Source organism: Grampus griseus (genome assembly GCF_964374135.1).
Source record: "Grampus griseus genome assembly, chromosome: 4".
Lineage (NCBI taxonomy): Eukaryota > Metazoa > Chordata > Mammalia > Artiodactyla > Delphinidae > Grampus > Grampus griseus.
The window spans coordinates 108,876,880-108,891,675 of record NC_138997.1 but is presented as its reverse complement, the minus strand read 5'-3'; the positions used below and the strand labels follow the sequence as shown (position 1 = coordinate 108,891,675).

At 36.0% G+C, this 14,796-nt stretch overlaps 1 protein-coding gene across 1 annotated transcript in view; it reads left to right on the top strand.

Moving 5' to 3' along the window:
• TACR3 (tachykinin receptor 3) overlaps positions 1-14,796 on the top strand; it is a gene marked incomplete at both ends in the record, with an annotated part of 60,909 nt that overhangs the window by 43,578 nt on the left and 2,535 nt on the right. The gene's annotated exons all lie outside the window — the stretch shown is intronic.

The following is a 14,796-nucleotide window of genomic DNA, read 5'->3' as shown; positions in this document are numbered from 1 at the left end:
TTTTTATTTTTCTCAGATGAACTTTGCAAACAAATTGAGATCTTAAATACCAATAAAAAAAGATACTGAGATTATATGCCTTGGATTAATTTTATGCTCTAAATATTATAGTTAACAGTTAAATGGGCATTAGAGTCTAGGTAGTTTTTAACTTTGTAAAAATATTTATGGTCTTTTTATTGTTCAATTAATATTTTATTATATACATTTCAAGTTCTTAATTCTCCAGTTATAAAACTAAAATATAAATTAAGAACAAAACATTTATTCTTTTTCTTCCTCTGGTAATGATCTTATTCATTTTTTCCTATAGGAAAGATTTTCAAGCAACATCTGTTATGTTGTTATCTTATAGAAATATGCTGTGTTGAAGACGTGACAAAGCCATTGTGACTATAAAATGATTGGGCTTGTTATGTTTTAAGCTGTAATGGAAAACATGGAGTGATGCCATATCTCTCTATCTTTATCTCTATTTCTGTTCACAATCACATAAACACACAAACTCAGATTAGCAGGAATTATGATTTTAAAAAAGTTGTTTTTAAAACTCCTATTGTTTGCATACCTTCTCCCACAAAATTTGATAGAACACCTTGGCTCTCCAGTACCCAATTTTCATTTTACCCACTGTCCCCAAGCCCACCACCGGAGCCCTCCATTGCCTTTATAAAAGCACATTCATAACCAACTTAGGCCTCAGTACCAATAATTTAAAATATGCTTATAAGTTAGTCAAATCTTGGGAATGAAGTAAAAATGAATATCTCAGTGTGCCCTAAGTATTTTATGAGCCTGGCATTCTCATTTCCATTTAATCCTCACAATCCCTTGTATGATGAGTGTTCTTATCTCTACTAATAAGGCTACTGATGTTCAGAAAGATTTAATTTACCCCATGTTACATAGCTATTTACAGTCAGGGCCTAGATTTAAATCAAAGTCTTTGAGTCCAGTGCTCTTGACACTGCTGTACACTACTGTGTAATGAACTTCAAAGTTCGCTTCTAACTATTCCATAAAGTTATGTGCTTAAATGTACACCACTGATCAGCTACTTGATAAGCCATTTAAATTCTTTGCCTCAATACTAAATAGAAACAAGTTTAAAACTTATACTTTAAAATATCAGAGAAAGAATTTCTCTCAACAACTCCGTAAATAAGTTGTGTGCCTCTTCCAATTTGGGAATTACTCTTCCCAGGCCAAACAATGAATTATGGTATATTAATAGAAATATTAAAACTAATATCAAAAGAAAAATGTTACTTTCTAGAAAATATCAATAGGTAATTACCAACTCAAAGGGAAACTCTAGAAAATAATAGACCTAAACACATTGACAAATAAGAACTTGATATTATAATGTCTTACATTTAGTATTACTAAAGACTGAATTGTGTCTCTGCTAAATTCATATGTTGAAGCTCTAACCTCTAATATGACTGTATTTGAAGATAGGGTCTATACAGTGATAATTACAGTTAAATGTGGTCATCAGGATGGGGCCCTGATCCAATAGGATTAGTGTTCTTGTAAGAGGACACACCAGAGAGGTCACTCACTCTCCCTCTCTCCTTAAATACATATGGTGGCCACCTACACACCAGGAAGCAGAACTTCACCAGAAATCAATCATGCCAGTACCCTGAACTCAAACTTCCAGTCTCCAGAACTGTGAGAAAATGCATGTGTGTTATTGAAGCCACTCAGTCGATGGCATTTTGTTATAGCAGCCTGAGCTAATTAAGACAATTATTATTTTATTATTAGCTAGTAAAATATAACAATAGCTTTGATAGCAAAGTCCAATTAGGTGGTTATTGCATTAGTCCAGGAGAAAGATAATGATGCTTTCTCAGAGATTATAGTAATAGAGATGACAATACAAAAAGATTTAGACATATTTTGGTGACTTGGCCAACAGGATTTGCCTAGGTATTGAACGGGGCAGTGAAAATGAGGGGATGCAAAGAAATAAGCATGACTTCTAAATGTCTAGATGGGTGGTGGTGCCACTTACAGAGATAGGGAAGTTCACAGAAAGAACAGCCTTGGAAGGGGGGGTGGAGAGGGGGAGTGGAGAATGGAGGGAAATTTTTTAATACATAAATTTTGAGATGTCTTTGAGATATTCAGACAGGTTACCTATCTGGGGAAGATGGTGGCCTGAGTTCTACCTTCTCATCTGCCACATGCTAAGTCTTCTGAGAGAAGCAGTAACTGTGATAGGAAAGCAGGCAGAGCTCAGCAGGGTGTGTGAAGCCAGAAGGTGGTACAATCAAGGAGAGAAAAGCACAGGGTTTTATGCATCAACCTCATTATTCCGGAGACTGTGAAAGTGCTAATACGCCCACTACGGCCACACGGGGCAGACTAGACTGTCTTTCTCCATCTTCCAAGGACACAGCTGACTAATAGGAGAGAAGACTGTGCTCTCTCTGTCATGTCAGATTGCAGTCCTGAAAAGAATACTCAGTTTATCTTTACAGGCAAAGACAGACAGGGCCTAGACTTGGCAAAAGGAAGTAAGAACAAACCTTAGGGAACCCAGCTGCTAGAAACAAGACAGAGAAGCAGAGCACTTAGAATAATCTGTACTTCATGGACTAAAACACAAAAGGTAAGATCTCTTAATTATGGCATGAAAATCATGAGACTAAATGTATCGTTTTTAAATTTAAAACTCCAATTGTTGAAAAAGAAGATGTCACCATTGAAAAGTGAAGAAATATATCAAAACACAAACAGATATGCAAAACACCTAAGGATCACAAGGGAAAAAAATAACAGAAGGTTAGAGAAGAGGTCTAGCTTAGCAATATGGAGTCATTCACTTGAATAGAATTTAATGTACAGAGAGATATTCTATTTACCTTTACGTCCAGAATCAGCCTCTTCTACTTCTTGACAACACTTCCTGTTAGAAAATAAATTCTTACCTACTAGACCTTTCACTTTAATTAAAACACAGTTAGCTGGGCACCTCCAATACATACCAATAGCATTAATTAAAATGAGCATATAATGCATACAATGCAAGCACAGTACCTTGCACATAACAGGGCCTCAACAAATTTTAGTTTCCCTTCTGTCTTAGGAGGCAACTGTTTGTCCCTTACTTTTACTCTTTGAGATTTTATTTATTATTTATTAACTTACTTATCTATCTATTTATTATCCTCTTTCTTAAACAGTCTTATAAAACTAAATGTACCTACATATTGTTATCTTTTCTGAGTTATTCCTTTCAATAAAAAGCAAATTCTTTCTTTTTACCATTACTGAAATTAAGGGGAGAAAGCACAAGCTTCTAGAATATGTGTTTTGACTTATATTTACCTTAGGGTATAAATAAATCTACACTGACATAATATCACACATCATAAAAATAAGTTTGTATATGAAAGTAGTTTCTTTAGCCACCATTGAAATAGAATGCAATGAATATGCAATGAACAATCCAGACATGTATCTATCTTTCTCTATTAGTAACATATTAAAATTCAATTCAATGGCATAATGAAGCCTATGCTATTGTAATGATTAATTTTATGTGTCAACTTGACTGGGCCATCAGATACCCAGATAGCTGGTTAAATATTATGTCTGGGCGTGTCTGTGAGGATATTTCCAGAAGAGATTAGCATTTGAATTGGTGGAATAAGTAAAGCAGATGGTCCTCCCCAATGTAGGTGGATGTCATCACATCTGTTCAGAGCCTAAATACAACAAAAAAAGCAGAAGGTTGAATTTGCTCTCTGCCTGACTGCTTAAGTTGTGACATAAATTTTCTCCACCAGCCTTCCTGGGTCTCCATCTTGCAGATGGCAAATTGTGGAAGTTCTTGGCCTCGATAATTGTTTGAGCCAGTACCATATATATGCATATATATACAAAACGCTCAATAAATATTTGCAGAATCAATGAATTAACAATGTATGAAGCAATGCCATAATGCCATTAGCTAAACTGATGAGGAATAGATTAGATGATCAGGAAAAAATGTATTCTCCCCTAGAGCAAATATATTTTTATATAAAAATGAATGTGCTCAGAAATTGGACTACTTCTAGGAAGGCCAAAAATATGGAGTATGCAATAGGGAGCTGTGCAGTATAATTGATATCATAGCAGTATTAGTCAGGGTTCTTCAGTGAAACAGAACCAATAGTACAGAATATATTCATTCCTATCTTTCTATATTCATTTTTATATTCATTCATTTCCATGACATTAAATATCATCTATAGATCTCTGACTCTGAAATATATATTCCAAAACAATACTTCCTCTATGAGCTCTAAGTTTATGCAATAATCAGCTGCATACTTGATGTCCTTGTTTTGGCTATTTCTGAGGTATTTTTAGATTATAATATACAAAACTGATCTTTAAGTCTCCATGTCTGTCATAAAAGCAGACTCTTCTACAGTCATCCAAATATTAGTAGTTGGCACTTCCATTCACCCAGATATTAAATTCTGAAAAGAGTCATTTTTAAACTTCCCTTTCCCTCTCACTATCATCTAATTCATCACTAAATCCTAATGAGTCCCTCCCGAAAAATATCTCCCATTTCTGTACTTCTCTCCACTTCCATTGAAATAATTCTCCAAGATACTATCATTACAACAGTCATTAGGTCCACTACCACCACCTCTCCAACTCATTTCCCCAGATCTACACTTGTTCTCTTCAACTTTATTCTCCATTCAGCATCCAAGATTTTTTATTGAGATATAATTTTAAATATAACATTATATTAGTTTTAGGTATACAACATAATGATTTAATATTTGTATATATTGCTATATGATCATCACAGTAAGTCTGGTTAACATCCATCAGCACACATAGTTATAATTTTTTCTTATTATGGGACTTTTAAGATCTACTCTCCTAGCAACTTTTAAATATACAGTACACAGTATTATTAACAATAATCACCATGCTGTACAAGATGATGTTTTTAAATTCTAAATCAACTCATGCAATCTGCCTAGTTTTTCAGTGGTTCCCTGATATAGTTAAGAAAATAGATCAAAGCAATTGCAAACCCCCCAAATAACCTATGAGATCCTGCAGAATCTTGCTACCACTTACTCTGCCAATCTAATTCTATGAAACTTCACTCTTCATTTACTATGTTCCAGTGACACTTGCTCTCAGCTGCTCTAGCACATCAAAGTTTCTCCCAATTCTCAGTCTTCACTCACACTATTATCAGGACATAGAATGATGTGCCCTTCATTCTTCTCTCTGTACATCCTCTAGGTTCCAGCTTAAATATTACTTCCTCAAATATAACTTCCATTGCATTCCATAAACCTAGATATAATTCTTTTTCTCCATAGAATTCATCATAATTTGTAATTTCATATGTATTTGTGTATTTATTATATAATGACTACATCTTTAATAGGATGTAAATTCTGTGAAAATAGACAACTTTTTTTTTCTTTTTTAATTTAGCACTGTATCTTGAGAGCCTAGGGCCTTGGTTTCTTTAGAAAAGTGGCATTATTGTAGAACAATTGTAATTTAAGGATATAATAGATCAAGTAAGCAAACATAATTGAACTTCTTTCTTAAAGCTGTACCTTCACATGGTTCATATAGCTATTCTTTCCAAATATCCTGCTAAATACAAAAGCCAAGGGCAATAATAATGATTTTAATTTTGGTTTGAAATATATAAAGGTGTTTTTGTTTTATTCACTGAAATAATATTTTTGAAATCCTATTATGTGCATGATAGGGCAAAAAACTGGTAAGACAAAGATAAATGATATTTTTTGCAATTAAAGTGTTCATAAAATGGTTGGTAAAATTAAAATATCCTCAGTCAATAGGTATTTATTGACTGTCAAGAACTATGCTAAGTTTTGGAGACACAAAGATGAATAATGCATGTCCCCATATCCAGACAGAAGAAAACAGAAACGTGCTCGACTGTAATATGTATCTGTGTTATAAGTATAGTATGCTAAGTCTAATTAGGAAGTATTTAACCCTACCTGCATGAAGAAATGAGGGAAGCTACTCCAAGAGGTGAACTTGAGGTACTCTCCCAAAGAATGGAGAGAAAACTTTACAGGGAAAGAAATTGGATTAGGGCATTCCAGTGGTAAACCTGTGCAAATCATGTAGATTTATTTCAAGGTAACTACAAATAAGGACAACATTTATTTATAAACCATGTTTTCTTAGTTTGTCATATACTATAGAGAAAAAAATTAATTTTCAGTGACTGATCTTATTTTCTATAGAAATATAGAAAAGAGTAATCTTAAATATTCTAGATTTATGCTGTTTCAAAAAACAATTAAAGTATGCACACCTTTAAGATAAAAGCCAATTGCAAAAGACACTGGCTGGCTCAACCTTTCAGACCACAATTTATTAACAACACTGTGTTTCTAAAAGGACAAGATATATAAACACATATCAAGGCATAAAATCTGCTGTTCTGGCAAATGATGTCAGCCTAGCCCTTCACCTGGCCAGGCGCATTCTCAAGATACCAGATCCCTCCTTGCAACTTCTAGAACAGAGAAGGATGAGATGACCTGGCAGTTGATTGCAGCTCTTTCCTCTTTTACACCCTCTTCCCCAGAAGGGTAACTGAGACAGAAATCTTCTTGACTCTCTCCCCCACTTCTGTCTGTCAAAAGATCCTAAACCCTAACAGTACCTATTTATTTGAGACTAAAACAGTCCTTTCAGCAGACTTGCTTTATGGTTTCCAGGTATAATGAATATATGATATTGTCAAAGATTTATGCTTTTTTTCCATTTGTCTTTAACTGTGTTTGACATAAATAAATAACGTGGAAGTAAGTGGTACCATATGAGCACATAAAATATTTGAAGTATTGAGTCCCTATTTCATAGTTTTAGTACAGATAAATCTGTCCTTATTCATGTAGTGTTAGATCAGCCAGGTTCCAACCTCAAATTCTCGGGCCCACTCCACCATTCCAACTTATTTTCTCACTCTTTTCCCTTCCAGATTTAGAAAAATATCTCATATCACATAAATCTCATTTGAGCTGTCCCTTAGTGGAATAAGATTCTTTGACTACCCTTCACTTAAGCATCCCCTGAGAATGCTACGTGAGGAAAGAAGCAAAGGCTATTTTTCAGGGTCTTGAGAAGCAGAATGTATACAAAATGATCCCTAGCTAATGAAGAAGGAAGAGGCCCAGTAATCCTAGCTCTGAACTTGCCTTTGGGATCTTAAGAAATCATCTCCCTCCTTGGTTTTAAATCCCTCATCCATAAAATGGAGAAACTATATGGTCAAAGGTTTTTCATGGAGTTTAAATAAATTCATATATTTGAAAGTTTTAAAATGAATATAAAAAGCACTAAGGCTTTTACTAAAATCAAAGAGGGACACAACTCCACTGACTCATACACCACTTCTGCCCTCAAATGTATCCACTGGCCATACGTCTCTCAAACGACAATGTAACTATCAGCTTGACTTTCCTTTCGTGATTCTCAAAATGACTGTTAGAACTACCTGGCTGAGTGCGTCACTCCAGCAAGCTGAGCATTGTTTCTGTAGCACAGAAACTGTGTCATCACAAACTAGCTCAGAAAGGTAGTAAAGGGAAAGATAAGGAAATAGAAGTTTTGAAGGACAAGATAAGAAAGTCCTTAAGTAGAGCACAGAATGAGAAATTGTAAAACACTGCTATACCTTCCAGAATTTAAGAGAGAGAAATTTGAAATGTAAAGTCAGGAGTGGGCTCTCTATTGTTGTCCAGTTACAGTGTAACAACCCAGGCCATCTCAATAAGTAAGATCAGAAGATATTGATCAAACAATTTCAAATTCCAGTCCCATTACCAAACTATCACCTTGTAGTTCATTATGAATGATACATTTATATATTTTGTCCATATGTTCTGCGTATTATAATTTTATTACATTTTTGTGTTATTAGCTAGATGTATACCTTTAAAGTAAACCACATTTTTAAACCATATTTTGACATTCTTCCCTATTCTACTATAAAAGAAGCCTCAAAAACATGACTTGGCCCCAATATTCATAATGTGTGACAATTTGTTTTTTGTTGATTCTTGTTGAAGTTGGTCTTATTTATTTGAATAGCTGAAATACTGGTAGATAAATTTGCTTCTATTGTTTTATAAACCATAGAAATTTTTTCTGGCTATTTTCTATTTTAACTATCTTCCTCTAAATACTAACAAGCCAGATCTGCTCCTTCAGAAGTGAATACCTAAGTTTGATAACAAAGAAGCCTTTTGCCTTAATCAAAGGAACCACTCTTCAGTGTAAGCTCAAGTGACAAATTCAATTGGATTTTTGACTTGTATTACAACCACAAAGAATCTATCACCTTGCCCAGCAAGTAAGCTTTCTCTGTGCTTGTCATTTCTGTTACAAAGGAATTATCAAGGAAAACAGTGCTTGTGAGGAAGGCCATATATAACCTAAGAGAGGCTCAAGTGATGGAAATAGAGATCCTGGTCTATCCTTTACTTCCCCGAAAGCAATTTCCAGGCAATCAAAACCTCTCTGGAAGTCTCCATTTTCACTGGGAACTTGTATAGTATTTTGCCTCCTACTTTGCTGGAATTAAGCCATATGTAATATACTCTCCTTAGCATTTCAAACGCTGTATTAATCTATTCAGGCTGCATAACAAAATACCATAGACTTGTAAACAACAGAAATATTTTCTCACAATTCTGGAAGATAGAAGTCTGAGTTCAAGGTGTCATCAAGTGTTGGGTTCTTCTAAGATCACTCTGCTATGTTGCAGATGGCTGTAACCCTCTATCTTCACATGGTCTTCCTTCTGTGTATCTGTATTCTAATCACCTCTTTTTTTTTTTTTTTTGCGGTATGTGGGCCTCTCACTGTTGTGGCCTCTCCCGTTGCGGAGCACAGGCTCTGGACGCGCAGGCTCAATGGCCATGGCTCACGGGCCTAGCCGCTCCATGGCATGTGGGATCTTCCCAGACCGGGGCACGAACCCGTGTCCCCTGCATCGGCAGGTGGACTCTCAACCACTGCGCCACCAGGGAAGCCCCACCTCTTCTTTTAAGAACACCAGTCATATTGGTTTAGGTCCCACACTAATGACCTTATTTTAACTTAATTACTTCTTTAAAGACCCTGTCTCCACATACAGTCACATGCTGAGGTGCTGAGGTACTGAGGGTTAGAACTTCAATCTATTAATCTGGGGGAGTGACATCAGCAAGATGGCCAAATAAGATGTCCTTCATCATAGCCCCACTCAACAACAACAATTTGGCATCTATCCACGGGCAAGAGTGCCTTTGTAGAAACTGGGAGATCCAGGTAGGAGACTGTGAAACTGCAGTGCAGTCCAAGAATGAGGAGAGTCACTTTGAAGAATGGCCTGCACCCTGGCGGCTGACTCACCTACCACGGTCTCAGCTACAGATCCAGAAACAGCTTCATACCTCTGAGGACTTGGCTACAGCCCCGTCTGGCTTTGGTTCCGTCACCAGCACCATAGCTGGGAGAGTTTTGCCCACAGGAAGACAGATAATAGACGTACAGACCTCTGTTTGGCTGTGAACCCCTGAGTGGCCCATGAACCAGCTCTGCCCCTGCTTAGTTGTGAACCAGGAGTCCCTTGAAAAAAGTGATTTAGACAGTCACCCACGGATCAGAGAGCCTTTGTGGAAGTCCAGGAGTCCAGCAGAGAAGTTCCAGCACAAAAAAGTCTGAGATTGGATGCAGTGGAAAGAGTAAGAGGAACAAACTGACTTTACACACATCACCTCTTCCCCAAGGTGACACAGCTCAGTGCCAAGAGGGCCTTCTCAGCTGTGATTTCTCCCTGGGGGGGCAATAAGAGCATGTGACGGCGGAGTGCCAGGCTTCCTCGGATGTGTGCGGCCCTGCCAAAGATACCCATCTCTGTCTCCCTCCATCCAGAGGACTGTGGAGATCTGCACAACTAGGGGACAGAGAGCAGCTGGGAGAACGGCAGGCAGGGCTCCAAACTGAGCGTATCAAAGGGACTTGGATCCTACTAACCCATCATGGACTCCATCAGGAAGCCAGCTCACAAGCCACTGGGGATGCCTCACAGATGTTAAGAGAGTAGATCTTAAATGTTCTCAACACACACACGCACAAAGGGTAATTATGTGATGTAATGAAGGTGTTAACTAACCCACCTGGGATAATCATCTCACAATAGATACATGTATCAAATCATTATTTTGTACACTTTAAACTTGCACAATGTTACATGCCAATTATATCTCAATAAATCTAGAAAAAACTTCTAATAAATAAAAAGGCATGTAAACTTTAAAGAATGTAGTGGTGAGGACATAATTGAGTCCATAACAAGCCTCCATAAGTTTTTATCTTTAACCATGATCCCATAACATCAAACTTTATTTCCTCTTGCCTTAATGGACTTCTTATTCTAATGTCCTCCCATCTTCCTTTTTGTGGCTGCTGGCTGCATTCCTTTTTATGTCTTCAGATCATCATAAACCTGAAATCTTACAATACTTTAAAATTCTAAGTTTCCAGCGGAAAAGTGAAATTACATTAAAAATGAAACATGACCAATGAAGCGTAAAGAAGTAGAATCCAAACACAATACTGCACACGCACACACACACACACTCACACAGAAATATTTTCCACATTCCATGTATATACACATAGGGTTTTCTCATTTGTTTCACCTTGACATAATTCCTTACAGGCATTGCTCTAAGCTAATGTTAATTGAATAGTCATGCTAGTTGGAGTTGGCAACAGTATCAAATTTCTTGGATGACACTAACAAAATACACCTATAATCACATCTAATTCTGAAATTACTGGCAAAATTCAACTCGTCTTCTGGACTATCCTGAACTTTTTTCACAAGTGTTACTACTTAGTTCTCTTTTTCTCCCTTGGGACTGAAATTTTTAAGCATGTTCTTTTAAACTGAAGCAGCAAAAGCCCAACCTAAATAGTCCAAGAAGTAGTACTTTAGATTTTGATGCTTGTCATTAATTTTTTTCCATATCTTACTCTTGAGGATATTATTTTAATTTGCTAGTATGAAGTTAGAATAAGCAGGCCTGTAATTTTGACCTAAGGAGATATAATCGTTATTTAAGAACATCTGTGCAGATAAAAGGTACAGAGAAGTGGTAGGGTATATAGTCCATGGGATGGTTCTTCAAAACATGCTCTGAGGTTTTAATCAAAACAAGAAGTTCCTTCTCACATACAGTTGACCATTTCCAATTCAGACATTTAAAAAGAATAACTTCCCCCTTGAAGAATATAATTCCTAGATATTTTTAAGGTTGGCAATATTTCCTAGACTGGCAAATTAATTTCCTAGACTGATTCTTTTTTCTCTTACAACTTAAAACCTCAAAATCATCCATCCTGCATTAATTTAATATGATAGATAAGAACAGCTGCAGGTATTCCAGTCTAACCTGTACAGGATAGAAAGTCAAAGATTTTTTTTCCCTGATACCTGAAGAAAAGGTGCCCAAAGCTTATTCTCACTAACTTATGACGTGCATTTCCATCCTGCCTATGTATGAGTAAAGTGGATTCTAAACTATTAAGAAGAGGCAATGTTGCTATAAGAGCTACCTCCCTTGTCCCACCTCCCTTCTTTCTCAACTGGTAAGTCCCTGTGCCAAGGACAATGGATGGCCACAGCTATCCATGTTGCCATGGAGAGTAAATCCAATCGCCTCAGAAGCTGGATATGTCTTTCAGCTTCAAGAAATACCCAACATCGATCAATCTTTGTATCAAGTTACAATAAAATTTGTTAAGCCATGATGAAAGATTTGAGTCATCTCTATTCCAGTCTCTTATCTTGCCTAAAACATATCAGGAGTTTCAGAAAGTCCACCAACTTTCCTGCTTAGCATATGTAGCCTGTCTGAGCTAGTACCATTGTCCAGCCATGAGACACAGGGGAACTGAGCAGTTGCACATCTATCATTGCTCAAGGTTTGTGCTTCAAAGTGCTCTTTCCCTTGCCTTTTTATGAGGAAGATGATTACAATTTCTTGATTTCAGCATTTCACAAAGCAAGGCAATTTTGTCCACCCAGGAGCCTACTTTTGCATTTACATCAAACCTGGGGGCCTAAAAGTTTGATATATGAAATCATTCCAGAAGATTTTATGAGCAGAGACCCAAGGTAATGGTTAAAATGTATTTGAGAGCAATAAATCAATAAAATATAGCTGTTGTTTCACGATAAAAGATCCTTTCTTTTAGGTTCTTTTAGATTTTTCCTAAAAATCTTCAAATAGGTTTCTAAATGTTTTGCAACAGGGTCCTTAAGGCCATATATATGTGAATTATAAGTTATCTGATACTCTGTTTCTACACATGCACTTTAATTTTCCCATATTCCAGACTTCTTCCACATTGATGGTAGGAAGTCACATTACAAGACTCTGATAGCCTTTGCAGCTCTTCAGCTATTGTTGAAAAACAGTTTCATGCAAAGGGAAACTGGTTAGTCTGTATAAAAGCAATTAAATAAGCTTTTATGTACATTTGCTGATTCTGTATTTAACACAGTAGCTTGTACCATGTTCACATTGTCATAAATATTTTTCTTACCCTTAACATTTATTCAGAACGAAATGCAATGCTTTCATGCATTCAAAATAATATATCGGTAATACTGTTTGTGCACTAATATGCTTTACCTGAATTTGTTTGCCTAGAAAAGGGAAATAGCTTTATATACACATGTTCATTTTAAAATGGGAGGACAAATGATACCAGTGATTCATGACACAGTAAAACTGTGAACATCACTTAGCCAACTAAAAGTCTTTTAGCTTTTGTATTCAGTTTCATTTACTTATTTTTCAAAACTCTGAACACCAATTATGTGTGAAATCCAGTCTACATGCCTGAAATACATAAGTAAAGAAAACAAGCAGAACATTCTTGCTTTTCTTGTGTTCTAGCATAAGGAGACACAAAGTAAAGAATAAACACAACCAACTGAAAGTAAAGAGCAAGCTAAGGGGTTTGGGGTGCTGGAAAGACAGATTGCGATTTTAAATAGGCTGGTCAGAAAATGATTCACAGAAAAAGTGACAACTGTGCAAAGGTTTGAAGGAGATGAGGTTGCTAGCCAGTGAGAATAACTGGGGGAAGAAGGAGAGGGAGAAGCCAGGGAGAATAATCTTGGACAGGAGCTTGTGTACGATGTTCAAGGAACAATAGGATGTTCACATATTGAAGAATGAAAAAAAATCAACCAAATCCATGTCATTCAGTCTAAACTTCCCTGAGTCTACAGGTAACATGCATTGAGTCATTCCTGCTTATAATAAACTAGTAAGTTTCATTCCTGCTTATAATAAACTAGTAAGTTCTCATAAATATTTTCAATTTATTTACACGTTTGCATCCCCATTCTTATGCAGTTTTAATTTACATTTTTGCATTTTTCATTATATTATAATCTTCTTCAGGATAAGGAATTGGTTCTCTACTCATTATTTTTCTCTATTATGTTTTTTAGACCCAATAGACATTCAATAAATCTTAATAATTGTAAGCAGAAAAAACAGACTTAAGCGGCTGAGTTTTAAAAATTTTAACTTAGATTCCATGAATCACAGTCATCAAATCTTTTGGTCTTTGCCTCAGCTTCCTAAAGTGCAATTGAAAACCAATTAATAAGTTGTTAGATGTGTGAAACATTGTATAAATGTAAAATTATAATCAAAGAGACTCCTTACTTGTATTCTACAAATATATGAATAAAAAATAGGAGAGATAAAACGCAGAATTCTGAACACAGTTATTCAGAAAAAAATGCAATTGACAGAACATTGAGAAAATCAAAACACTGCATGGTGGGGCCAGTGATGACATTCTGTGAGCTACTGACCTGGATTTTCAGCTCTGATGGCCAATTACCATCAGCTAATACTAAATACCTGTATGCTAACCGCGATTAGGCCCTTGGGAAAGCTTTGCCTTCCACACTGATCCATTTCATGCCTTGTCTATTTCTAGAATCATGTCTCTCATGATTTTTAATCTTGTCAACTTTCATCTTAATCCCAGCTTGCAATCACATAATGAGTCCAGTACTTAAATAATGTACTTTCATAGTTTCAAGATGTTACATAGGCTGTTTACATCAGGACTTTCTCTGATTGGTGTTCTGCGACTGTGGCTAAGCCTCAAAATTATTTTATTTATTATTCTAAACTTTTTACAAATTCCCAAAAGAAGTATGAACAAATTTACTCGACAGATTGGTAATGGAAATATTAAATGAGGTTATCCGAGGATATTGTTATTATTATTTCCTTTCACATAGAAAGCGAAGCTACTCACGGTGTTCAATAACTTTCAGTCTACCTTTCTTACAGACACAATGGAACAGATTTTATCTTATTTACAGACACACAAAACATCCTCCCATTCAACTTCCTGTTACGAATTGTACATTGTCGTTCATTATTCATTCATTTTATATCTAATTATCTATCTCCAGCAATACACTAGAGACTGTGCTAGATGCTGGGGACGTTAATATAATTAAGACATTCTCTATGTCTTTTAGGAATGTAAAGACTAGTGGAGGAGAAATAGAGATTGACATTCTACTTTGACTAGAGCTTTCCAGCATATTGTGGTTCAAAAGTTAGAACAGAGGAAATGACCCATGCTTACCAAACTCAAAGAAATTGGTATACAAACCAGTTGTATAAGTCAATTGCCTACTTACAAATTTAAAAGTAGTGATAT